At 43.7% G+C, this 12,339-nt stretch overlaps 1 protein-coding gene and 1 long non-coding RNA gene across 5 annotated transcripts in view; one reads left to right on the top strand and one right to left on the bottom strand.

Annotated features, from left to right (window-relative positions):
- The window catches only part of LOC141172643 (FXYD domain-containing ion transport regulator 6-like), a 118,457-nt gene that overhangs the window by 44,174 nt on the left and 61,944 nt on the right, over positions 1 to 12,339 (top strand). The window contains exon 1 of one of the 4 annotated variants that reach the window (XM_073657067.1): positions 5,895 to 6,346. The exons of the other annotated variants lie outside the window; for them this stretch is intronic. The gene's annotated coding sequence lies outside the window, so the exon portion shown is untranslated. Of the gene's footprint in view, positions 1 to 5,894; positions 6,347 to 12,339 lie in introns of those variants that run through there. 4 annotated transcript variants of the gene reach the window in all.
- The window catches only part of LOC141172645 (uncharacterized), a 132,852-nt gene continuing 123,194 nt past the window's right edge, over positions 2,682 to 12,339 (bottom strand). The window contains exon 3 of the long non-coding RNA XR_012252506.1: positions 2,682 to 3,915. This is a non-coding gene — a long non-coding RNA (uncharacterized lncRNA). The remainder of the gene's footprint in view (positions 3,916 to 12,339) is intronic.

Consider the following 12,339-nt stretch of genomic DNA (forward strand, 5'->3'; position numbering starts at 1 on the left):
CATTCTTTCCTTAGTTTATGTTGCAGATCATAACAGGTAGGGCCTTCTCTTTGGAGATCACTCTCCCTGGATGCTGGGACCTCCGTGACTCCTAGCCCTGGTACTGTAGCCAGCGTTTGGTGAACCTGGGACCTGTAGTCCTCCAGGGGTTCCGGAGGTTCCTACTGAGTATAAATGTCCCTGTAGGCGCGGACCCGGTGTCCGGTATATATATATATATCGGGGTGAGCCTGGTATGCTCCTCTGCCCCCTCACTGCTTCTTCCTTCTCCTCTCGCCTTTGGCCCACTCAAGGCCCTCACTAAGCCTTCACACGTGCTGTAGGCCGTGGCTCGCCTAAGCACCGCAGCCAGCTCGCTGCCTCTTCACTGCTCTCTGAGCGTCAGCACGCTCTCTGCTCAACTCTGAGCTCTGTCCCTCTCTGTGTCTGAGAGACTAACTAAAAGAATAACTCAGCTGCCTGGCTCCACCCTCCCTATATATGTCCCTAACGGGCTCCCTCTGGTGGTCTGAGGTGGTAGGGTGGAGGTGTGTGAATGTGTGAGGGCCTCTTGTGTAGAAGTCCATCCATGCACCCTTCTGGGTTCTGTGGCACCAATGCGCAGCAGGGCGTCACACACACTCTCAAAAACCTTATACCTATAGATATCAATACAGACCCATCTCTACAAGCCTTGCCTCTGCTGCAAAACAAAAAAAAGGGTCGTTCCAAATATTTTTACTTTTTCATATGGGACTATTTGTCGAGATTGGTATTAAACTCTTTCATTCATTTCTCATCCACAGACTAGAGTATGGACACAGCCAGTGCGGACGGGCAGCTTTGTGCCAGGAGCCAGGGGGACACTTCTTGGCTTTGGTCAGGATATCTAGATACCCTGCCAGTGTAGCAGAATTAATATTTGCCCTAGGTAAGGAAAAACCCAACTATAATTCGGATCAGAATTACGTGGCGTTATGGGTCTATCAAAAGACAAAGTCCGCAGGATCAATATATCCAAATAAGGAGGGAAAACCAAACAAAAGGGGGCGGCCGTTTTTTAGATTTAGATGTTTTTGGTTGTAGAATACTAATTTATGATCAGAATGAAAGCCCGGCTCAGAAGAGACACAGCGACAAGTGATAAATCAGAGATGAAAGCCAGAATTTCATTTCCGAACCCAGACTTCTTTGATATAGTAGTGAATATTTATAAAACTGGCACCGCACCCATTGCACCAGCTGCCACCAGATTGCAAAAATGCAAATGTTCAAAGGAACCATGTTTTCTGCACACATTGCACACAAACATATCCATATGTTCTCAGAAAAGGGAAAATACTCAGAAAAAAAGTGACATTTCCTAGCAATACCACCAGACAACAAGCCAAGTGCTCATGAGATATTTACATGGAAACCCGGAGGACAGAAACCAAGTGTTCTGCTTCTACTATTATTATTATTGCCCTGAACACAGAGGCTATTAATTATATCTCTGCGGTACGGTTATAATATCACGGCGTAATGTCACCACTTCTCATAATACAGTGATACTCAGTGCCCAGCAAGAAGATACAATCCAGCATTAGAAAATGGAAAAGAGCAAGTTTTTCAGTTAGTTGCACTGCCTGGTGTGTGCCAACCACAGGTACCCCATAAATCCTATGCCAAGAAGACCCTTCAAGTGCCTCAGCATCATAGCCCCCATAAATTGCTGCACTGACCCGATAAAACCAGCATTGACGTCCCGTGTGAAGGAGCAAGATGTTTCTGTACTATTTGCTCTATAATTATAGAAACCTTAAAGGGACAATATATCAGAAAATGACCTATTGCTTTAATCAGGTTTTGGTGTTGTATGTATTTCTTAAAAAATATTACCCCTTTGACTTCAGTCAGAGGTCTCTCATACAGCCAAATCATATCTCTTGCTTTACACTGAGGAGCGGCAACACCCTGAAACACAGTTCTGGTCTTTTTTGTATCCTAAGTCAAGTGGCAAGGCTCATAAAAGGGTTGATATTAAGTTTTAGGATTGCTACTTCCAATAAGTGGCACCAGAGATCAAGTCCTTTTGAAGAGGCGATATTCATATTTAATTTCCCAGAAGAGCATTGCAAGGCCTTTAAGTCTCCTTACACTGGCATTTCAGTCATGGCACTCTCCACAAGAAGAGAGGTTACCCCTTAGGCTTTAAAAAAAATATTGACAATTTTTTTTTCGGAATCACTATCTTTATTAACAAAAATATGTAATGTTGCACTTTTCACACAGGCCACTGGGGCTTTGTTTTTAGACTTCCTGTCCTTTTAGAAAGAGTTTACAGCAGTTTCCTTATCATCAGAGGCAGGATTACAATGACACCTATATACACAGCTGAAAACAACCATTCAGAATAGGGGATGTCACAGCAGCTGGATCCCGCTCCCCCTCCCTTTACAATGACCTTTGCACGAGTGATTAGATGCTTCAAAACAAAATGTATGGTCAAAGTTTGCTAATTGCTGTTAATGTACATGTTTTATTTCCTGAAACAGGAAGTTAGAATCTAAAAAAGCCCCAGTGGCCAGTGTGAAAATTATAAGATTTCTCATTTTTATTTTTAAAGGGGATATCCGGGACTTTAACACTGATGGCCTATCCTTAGGATAGGTCATCAATGTTTGAGCGGTGAGGGTGTGAAACCTGGCACCCCCAATGATCCGCTGTTCTTGTTGTTGGCAGCGGCTGGAAGTGCTCAGTTACGGAGCCGCACAGCACAGCTTCGTCAACGGAATGGTGGCGCAGCCGTGTATTGATTAGAATAGGTGGGGAAGTGCAGTACCCGGCCGCGGCCACATACAGTCGACGGAGCTGTGCTGTGCAGCTCCATAACTGAGCAGCACCACCAGCTACCAACACTGGGAACAGCTGATCGGCGGGGGTGTCAGGTGCTGCGCCCCCCCTGATCAGACATTGATGACCTATCCTAAGGATAGACCATTAGTGTTAAAGACCCAGACAACCCCTCTAAAATTAAAAATGAGAAATCTTGTAATTTTCACTCTGGCCACTCTGGCTTTTTTAGATTCTAACTTCCTGTTTCAGGAAACAACACATGTACATTAGCAGTAATAATGACAGGCTATCAATGTTAAAGTCCCAGACAACCTCTTTAAAGATAAAAATGAGAAATGTTGCAACTTTCACACTGGCCACTGGGGCTTTTTTAGATTCTAACTTCCTGTTTCAGGAAACAGCACATGTACATTAGCAGTAATAATCCCACGCTATCAATGTTAAAGTCCTAGACAACCTCTTTAAAGATAAAAATGAGAAATCTTGTAACTTTCACACTGGCCACTGGGGCTTTTTTAGATTCTAACTTCCTGTTTCAGGAAACAACACATGTACATTAGCAGTAATAATCCCACGCTATCAATGTTAAAGTCCTAGACAACCTCTTTAAAGATAAAAATGAGAAATCTTGTAACTTTCACACTGGCCACTGGGGCTTTTTTAGATTCTAACTTCATGTTTCAGGAAACAACACATGTACATTAGCAGTAATGATGACAGGCCATCAATGTTAAAATCCAGGTCAACCCCTTTAATATAAATTGTGTAGTAACCTGGCTCATGGAGACACTACACAGTCATACATGGTATGTTTCCAGGACTAGATAGATCAGTTCGCTTTGGAAAGTATGAATATACTAATGAGGCTGAGCCTTCATAGCCATTTATACAAAGTTGCAGATAAGTAACAATATTAATTTAGAAACAATAAGTATCAATATCAGTTTTATTTGTAGCAAGATATATAATACAGAACCGAATAAAGATGCTCGAGTCGATTTACGTAAAACATGGAAGCGCTCCGTTATTTCTCAGGCAGACAAGTGACAGGTGACGTCGCTGATCTCTGTGGAAGGCTTGTGGAGCACATTGACATGTCTGGAAAGAAAAAGATGAGATAAGTCTTTAAACCGGAGAATTTTTACTCATAAATTTTAGCATCATTGTCATGGTGATTAAACCTGTTGTGGTGCTGAAAGCTTGTACTTAGCCGCTTCCCGGGGGGATCTGAGAGCAACGGCCATGGTGACACAGTGAGTATACAGGGAAGAAAAACTCTGTGCAAAGGTAAGAAAAGCTGGATCTAGTAAGACTCAATCCCATAAGGGATAAAGGGAACAAAAACATCTATTATATAGATTTGAACAGATTTGGCCTTGGGGATCCATTTACAGGATAGATCTAGGCACATGATTATCCGACTGGCAGATGTGTGATTCTGCAAATGTTGGCAAACTACAAATTCCAGCATGCTCTGACAGATGCAGCCATTCGGGACATAATAGGAGTTGTAGTTCTGCAAATGTTGGCAAACTGCAAATTCCAGCATGATCTGAAAGATGCAACCTACCGGGACATAATAGGAGTTGTAGTTTTACAGGAACTGTTTGAAGAACAAAGCTCTATAGTGTGAAATTCTGGATTTAAATATTGTATTTCCTGCTATAGAGAACTCTGATTCATATTACAGTCCTTCCTTCCCTAGGTTAGAGGACCTGGCATTTTCTATAAATATGTAATTTTTATTTCCTGATGTAAATGCCGCTGTTCTCCTGAATCCGGCACTGTTTTTCTTATGTTCTTGCTCCTCTCCGTTCCTGAGATATGACCTCCTCTTCCATGTATGTAAATTTAGTTTTTTTTAGTCAAGTTGGGGTGATGCTCAGCTCTTCTCTGGAGGACCACGCCCTCTTGGCTAAAAATACTAGATTTAAAACAGGAAGAGGAGGCCATATCTCAATAACGGAGAGACGCTGGAATAAAAGAAAAACAGCGCCGCATTCAGGAGAACATCGGCATTTACATCCTGAGTATACAGATACTATTAAAATTGTGACGTCAGACAGGGGAGGTGAAAAAGGGATCCGCGAGTCAGGAGATCTTCATTAACATAACTTGTAAAGAACCTCGTATACATAAATTACGACGACTCCATGAACATAGAATAGTTGAAAAACATTATTCTAATGTATGTGAGGGTCATAAAAGGTTGTTCCAATTTCGCACTTATGGCATATCCATGGTTGATTTTCTAATTCTGATAGAAGTTAATGAAGAGACGTGTGTGCATCCATCTTTCGATTCACAGTGGCTGCAAGACAAGTGTTGGGTGGGATCCTTGTTGCAGGTTGCAGGTCTCATAGGTGGGACTTAAATTTATCTTGCAAAAAAAGAAAATATTCAAAGGGGTTGTCCAGGCTTGCCGCTTATAGAGTGACTGCAGACTTGTGATCCGCACAGTGCGCACAGTGCGTGCTCTCAGGATTTTCCAGTTCCGGCAGGTGGGTGCGTGACTGCAAGTATGCGATTTCCATACATGCGGTCACGTAAATTGAGCGAGGCCATGTCCAGTCACAATGTGTCCAGAAGTATGCAAACACATATACTTGCAGTCACATGACCGTCCGCTCCTGGAGAGTCCTGACAGTGCGCACTGTGTGCACTGTGAGGATCACAAGTCTGCAGTCGCTCTATGTGCCCCAAGCCTGGACAACCCCTTTAAGAGTTTAGACACTTTTTTCATGCATGATAGTAGTCTTATAGGAAAGGCATACCTATAGAGGCATGCATGACATATATAATGCACGTAATGGCGGTCCACCATGTAATCAGGGCTAATAAGGAAGAAATATTGAATCCTATTAGATCAACAGAGCACTGACCTGATGATTGCGTCTGCAGACAGGACGGTAGTTCTGTGCATTAATTTACTAACGTGATGCACTAAATTAATAGACTCAGTTGAGTTAAATCTAAGAATGAACAAATATGTGAAATTATACACCCTCTTCAAATGTGACAAGTTGATTCATGCATTTCAACAGGGCACACTTAATTAGCTTCCTTGTGAATGAGCAAGGGAAACTTTCTCTACCCAGGGAGATTTCTTCCAGCCTGGAATCTATACACTGACAAGTAGAACCATGGTGTGATAGTTATAATGGGACTGGTAGGAGGTGGAGTAAGAGCTCCTTGTGTTACAGAACACATCTCATCTTAATGAAAGGGTAAAAAAGAAAAAACAATCCAGCGCTGAACCATAAGCCTTATTCTCAGTCAGCTACAAGAAGGAAAAGCCAGAGTCACACATCACACACATATATACACACCCTCCCATTGCTGGTCCATAAGGAAAACTCTCCCTCCCTTATAGGATGTGCCATTAAGCTGCACAGAAGCCTCCATCCATCCTTATCATCAGTGGTACACACACACAGGCAGGCAGCAACATACACTCTGCTCTGACAGCAAAGCCCAGAGAATATACCCACCTGCTGATCCCACCATCAGGGAACATCACTGCAACAAGGTAACAAACAAATCAATGTTGTGCTCTGGATGTGTATATGCTTTATAAAGGTCAGCTCTCCACTAAAGCAGCAGCAGAGTGAGAGGCTTAATATTAGTGAATGAGTGGATAAATGAATGGTAGTGGTACTGGCAGACCCTAGATTGTGTGCTACAATTGTAACAAAAGATTAATTGCAATCTTAAATTCTGTGCAATCAGATTGTATTTGGAGGAAGTAACAAAGACTAGAGAGTGTTACATTGTATTCGTCTCTAGAAGCAAAATATAGATTAGATACATTGTTTCTGGTCTGTTCTCTCCTTCTCCATTGTCCCCTCTTCTTTGTCTTATGTTTTCCCATTCATACAGGTGTTTGCACTATGAAATTACAGAGATTTGATGATTTAGTTAAAGAGGTTTATCTCTAGTAATCTTTTCATCTGTGCTTGTGTAGAGAGGGGTGGATGGGTGTTTATGCCAATTCTTTGTGAACCCCCCCACCCACCACCCTCCCTCCTAGTTAAATCCTAGAAATCCCTTTCTTCTTCTTCTTGAAGATGCTCCAGATTTCTGTAGATGACAATATAGGGAATAGACAATAGCATAGATAGAATGGAAGGAAGTTCTTTGTATTTACAGTAGCTTGTTTACTAATATTGATCACTTTGTAAATATTATCTTTAGTTGGTATTAGGTTATTTTTTATGTTACTATTACATTTCAGTTTCATGGGCTTGGAAGTATTTAGGGCAAAATGGCAGCTAAGATGTTAAAAAAGAAGGAGAAATCAACTTGCTATGATGCAATTTACTGTAAATGCAGATTACATTACAATAACCCATTATAGAGCCCATTTGTGAGCCTGAATCAGCAGAGTGTAAAGTAGTAAACAAGTAGTGGAAATGCATACTAAAATTTCCACCATTTTTTTTTCAAAAAAAACAAACACATCTTTTGCCTGGCAGACTACAATGACTATGTAACAGATAATATGTAGCAAGGTGGGATTACTGTAGTCTGCTTTCTTGCAGTATTTTTTTTTCTTAAAGGACCATTAGGTATAGAATGGGATCACATCAGCCCAGATAGACAGTGATGAATTCTGCACATGGGTGTAAACATTCACACGCTGGCTTCTCCTCCACATCCAATGCATAGAGAATACCCTACAGACAAGGACAGATTGATCATAACATATCCTATTTCATCCCCTTTCATATATGTACTGTACATTATGAGAATATTTTCATGAATTCTTTTTTAGAAACAGTCCCTCTCCTTTTAACCAACTAAGATACTTGTATTTTATTTTCCCTGTAGCGCCCCTGGCAGGGAAAATTAGGTACAATTTTTATTTCATAGCACATCAATAGACATTACTAGGATGTGATCAATGGATGTATATAATACTGAGTATAGGAATTAGATAGTGATAGCAGGATTTGTCAAAAATCTTATATTTATCAATCCAGCATTATATATTCTCTGAGAAGGAACTAGGACAGAAAGCATGGACGGACAGGGCCGTAACTACAATAAGTGCAGGGGTTGCAATCTCACCCGGTCCCTGGAGCCTAAGGGGCCCCAAAAGTCTCTTTGACCTATACAAAAAGTCCAATAGCATTAAAGACTTGCAATAATTGGGGCCCCATTTGAACTTTTGCATTGGGGCCCATGAACTTCAAGTTATGCCACTGCTGGTTAACATGTCATTAGTGCAACCTGGGCAGCTGCACAGGGATCCAAGAGCTAAGGGGGCCACTACCACCTCCAAAGCAGGTGCATTATGATGAGCTATTGGACTGGAAAGGGCCCATACATTGTTGCACAGGAGCCCTTTTTTGTCTGTATCCGCCAGTGACAAAAAATATGAATTTTTACTATTTACTACCTGTCTTATAAGCATGGCCAAGGATGTTTGGTAGTTTGGTATCTACATTTTGCTATAGAAATAATATATATAATAAATATAATATACATAATAATTTTGGCAATAAATAATGGGTTATATTGGCTATCTTCTGTCAATAATCACTTTATAAGTCCTACAAAAGGACAGCAACATGATTCTAAACTGGAAGTTACTGTGCAGTTGAACACAATCTATTATTCTCTGTTATCAGCTTTTTCATGCAAGAAAGAAAAGGTTGACAGCAGTGCTAATGTGATTGGTAACAATTATATTTGGTGTTAATGTATTTTCTCCTAATTTAATATCAATTTAGTATCAAATACATTCTTTGAGACATATATACTGTATCACTGGATACAATGTTGTTCTCAGCTGGGAGAAACGGTCGACTGAACAAATAAGTCACAAATACTGTATACTTGTTATCAGCAGCGTTTTCATTAGCTTGACTTTTATAAACTGTAGGCTTTTATGGTAACTACCAATTAACAGTAAATTATACAGCGTGTTATTGGAGAGCCAGGGTGAACTGAATTAATAATGCTACGCCATATTGCTGAGTATATTCAGTATAGCACGGCATACACAAGCCTGTCTCCGAGGACTTCAATATAACCTTTGCAAACTTGTGTCTCCCATGTATTTATATTTGGGTGGAGGTGGAGAGGGATAAGCGGTGCCAGGCACCTCTATCTTCTCTCCGCCATAGAGCAAAAAGAGATCATCCGTTGTGCTGAAATTTAAGGAGATGTTGGGAGACAGTTGGGCGGATATATCATTGGTGCAACCTGTGCGGCTGCACAGGGGTCCGAGAGGTAAAGGGGGCCCATTTCCACCTCCAAACCAGATGGATTTGTTGGACTCCAAGGGGCCCATGTACTGTTTTTGAACAGAGGCCCTCCTCTGTCTGTGTCCGCCAGTGCATGAGATTATCAGCAGTCCTGACAATATTTCTCTGTTGCTCGTAGCCAGACATTTTTATCATATACTGTATTTGCTAGAGAAAATGTAGGAAACATTCTTTGGAAATCAGTATTCAGTTTTGAAAATAAGTCTACTGATTGTCTATAAACCTTGAGCAAAGTACATCAGCCTAATATTGTGACGACCCCCCCCCCCCCCCCCGCATGCTTCTGATATAGCGCTGACCGAGTGAGGCATGGACTGCACAAGACCTCTGGAGGCGTCCAGTGGTATACGGCACAAGACCTCAGCAGCAGATCCCTTAAGTCCTGTGCGTTCCACGGTGAGGCAAACCATGGATCAGACTTGTTTTTCCTGCACATCCCACGGATGATCGATCAGATTAAGATACAGGGATCTTCATTTGGAGACAAGTAAGCAGTGTGATCTCAATGTCCTTCATGAACGGTTTTGCTGCATGGCAGGGGCGTTATCCTGCTGTTAGGGGGTACTTGGCATGTTCAATGCTAAGTAGGTGGTACATGTCAAATCCACACGAATGCCATGGCACAATGTTTCCAGCAGTACATTACCCGAAGCATTACACTGCCTCCGCCAGCTTGGCTTCTTCCCATAGTGCATCCTGGTGCCATCTCTTTTATAGGTCATGGTTGCACACGCAGTCGGCCCTCCATATGGTGGCAAAGATAATAAGATTCAGCAAACCAGGCCACCTTATTCCATTTCCCCACAGTCCGGTGCTGTTTGTGTTTCCCACCTTTTCATCATGGGAAGTAGTAGTTTTGTGCTACAGCAGCTCATTTGTGGCATTGGTCCATATGGGTTAGCCATTGCCCCATGTGCATGAACAAGACTTGGGCACCCACAGTCCAGTTAACACTTCACTTTTGGTAGGTGCCATTGACAGCCATAAGAGCAGTTTCTCTTGCCACATTGGGCAGCGTGCGCCCAACCAATCAGTCTAATAAATGAGATTGCATCCTTCTTCAAGGTTGGGCAGTGAGTGCTCTGCCCACTTAGTTTGATAGACATGGTGGACAGCTTCTATGATGGTTCTGCTGAAAGGCCAATTATCAGGACAGCTCAGTCGCCCAACCAGCAGGCAGTGTGATTGAGCAATTGGTGCACTTGTCGCTCTATGTAAATCCCAAGTTTCCCTTGCAGTTGCTGGATATTGCATTCATTAGTAGTGATTTGCTGCTTTATTGAGGGTTGACCACCAATATTGGACTTGGCTCATTCCTGTATATTTTGCCTTTTTTAACCTTTCCTTCTGTAATTGAACAAATTACCTGATAACTTTTTTTTCCTAAAGTCACTGCCTGACCTCCTGGACTTGATTATTTGACATTTGGCTCTAATTTTTAAATTGAACCATTCTCTTTTGGTTTTGATCCATCTACATGTAATTTTCCCAACTCACTCCAAAGCAAGTCGGTCCTTAGATGTCTATTTGAGTTGATGGATACCCTAAAAAAAAATGTTTACCCATCTGTCCTGCAAGTCGTCCGGCCTCTTCATCTCCCATCACACAAAATCCTCTTTGACCTTCTTCATGCTATGCCGGGTCTTCGGAAGTCACTGTAGGCTTCTGACTTGTTACGGATCCGGGTGGTGGAACCTCTGTGCTGCGGTGCAAGGAGGGACCCAGAGGGGCGTAACTAAGTATCAACTCGGACAGACCCTGGTCATACGGCGGCTAACGACTCCGTGACCACGGAGGGACCGAGCAGAGGGACCAGGTGCTACTCTGGGGACGACCTTGTAAGAGAGCAGGTGACTTCCACGGGTCAGACGGCTGAGACTGACTGATACTGCAGATGGACACAGCAGGCAGGCAGACGAGAGGTCCGGGTAGATGAACTGGCAGAGACAGCAGGTGATAGGCGGAAGTCTCTAGGTAGGCTGTCAGGTGGTCACGGCAAATGACAGGCGGGAGCCTCTAGGTAGGCTGTCAGGTGGTCACGGCAAGTGACGGGCAGGAGCCTCCGGGTAGGCAGACAGGTGGTCACGGCAAGTGACAGGCAGGAGCCTCCGGGTAGGCAGACAGGTGGTCACGGCAAGTGGTGGGCAGGAGCCTCCGGGTAGGCAGACAGGTAACAGGCAGGTGCTTCCAGGTAAGCAGGCGGGTGAGGTCCATAGACAGACTGACAGACTGTCGGGCTGGAGAGTAGTCAGGCTGGCGGACTGGACTGATAGTCAGGCTGGCGGGCAGGACTAGTAGTCAGGCTAGCAGCGGGACCTGAGGGCTGAAGCAGAGGTTAGAACACTGTGCATCAACTATTTCTCGGGCCCCTCCATTTTGGAGGAGGTGCCTTATATATGGGAGGACCTCCGGCAATTGGCCGGGGACTCCTTAGGGCGACGCGCGCGGCCCCTTTAAGAGGAAGGGAGCGCGTGCGCCCTAAGCACAGTGCCCGGGAAGCTGCGCGCGCCGGCAGCAGAAGCAGGAAGAGGAGCGCAGGAGGACGCCGGGCAGGGAGCGCGGCGGTGAGAGGGACGGCGTCTCTGCCTGGCAGAGGGCAGAGACGCCGATGCTACATGACTTCACTGATGTCACAACGTTACAAGGCTTAGTCAGAGTCTCAGGCGAAGTAATGTCATGATGTCGCAAAATGCGTCGAGACATCACAACGTGCACCATGACATCAAAGGTCTTCTCGGTACTTGAAGCCCTGGTGTAGATTGAGAAAGGCTGAAAAGGATGTCTTCTGATGGTGGAAGAAGAGACCAGTCTGTGCGGAGGACCAAACATCAGGCTGCGGTGGTGGAACACATGAGTGTTACGTCTGTCAGAGGCAGCAGGCTCAATACGGTTACTTCGGACAGACTCAGAGCAAGCCACTCCATTTGGCAGATTCCAGAAGGATCCCAACCATCACCCTTTAACCCCTGTATAGGGATCTGAACTTAAAATGGGGTCCACTAGATTGCTTCCATAGAAGAGCTGCTGTCTGGAGGAGCGAACCAGAGGCAAGTGTATAGTCGGGTAGCCGGGTCAGAACCAGGATGTCGGTGTAGGGACAAAATTGCAAAGAAAAAGAATGGTCAGTAATCAAGCTGAGGTTAAAAATCAGAGAAGGCGAAGCAAGTTACACAGGAGCAGGTCAGAATATAACTGGCAATGGAAGCAGTTAACTCTATGTCTTCCAGTACAGATGGGACTTCAAGTCCCA

The sequence above is a fragment of the Phyllobates terribilis genome, unplaced genomic scaffold, assembly GCF_046119375.1.
Source record: "Phyllobates terribilis strain yellow unplaced genomic scaffold, ASM4611937v1 Scaffold_12__6_contigs__length_324123572, whole genome shotgun sequence".
Classification (NCBI taxonomy): domain Eukaryota; kingdom Metazoa; phylum Chordata; class Amphibia; order Anura; family Dendrobatidae; genus Phyllobates; species Phyllobates terribilis.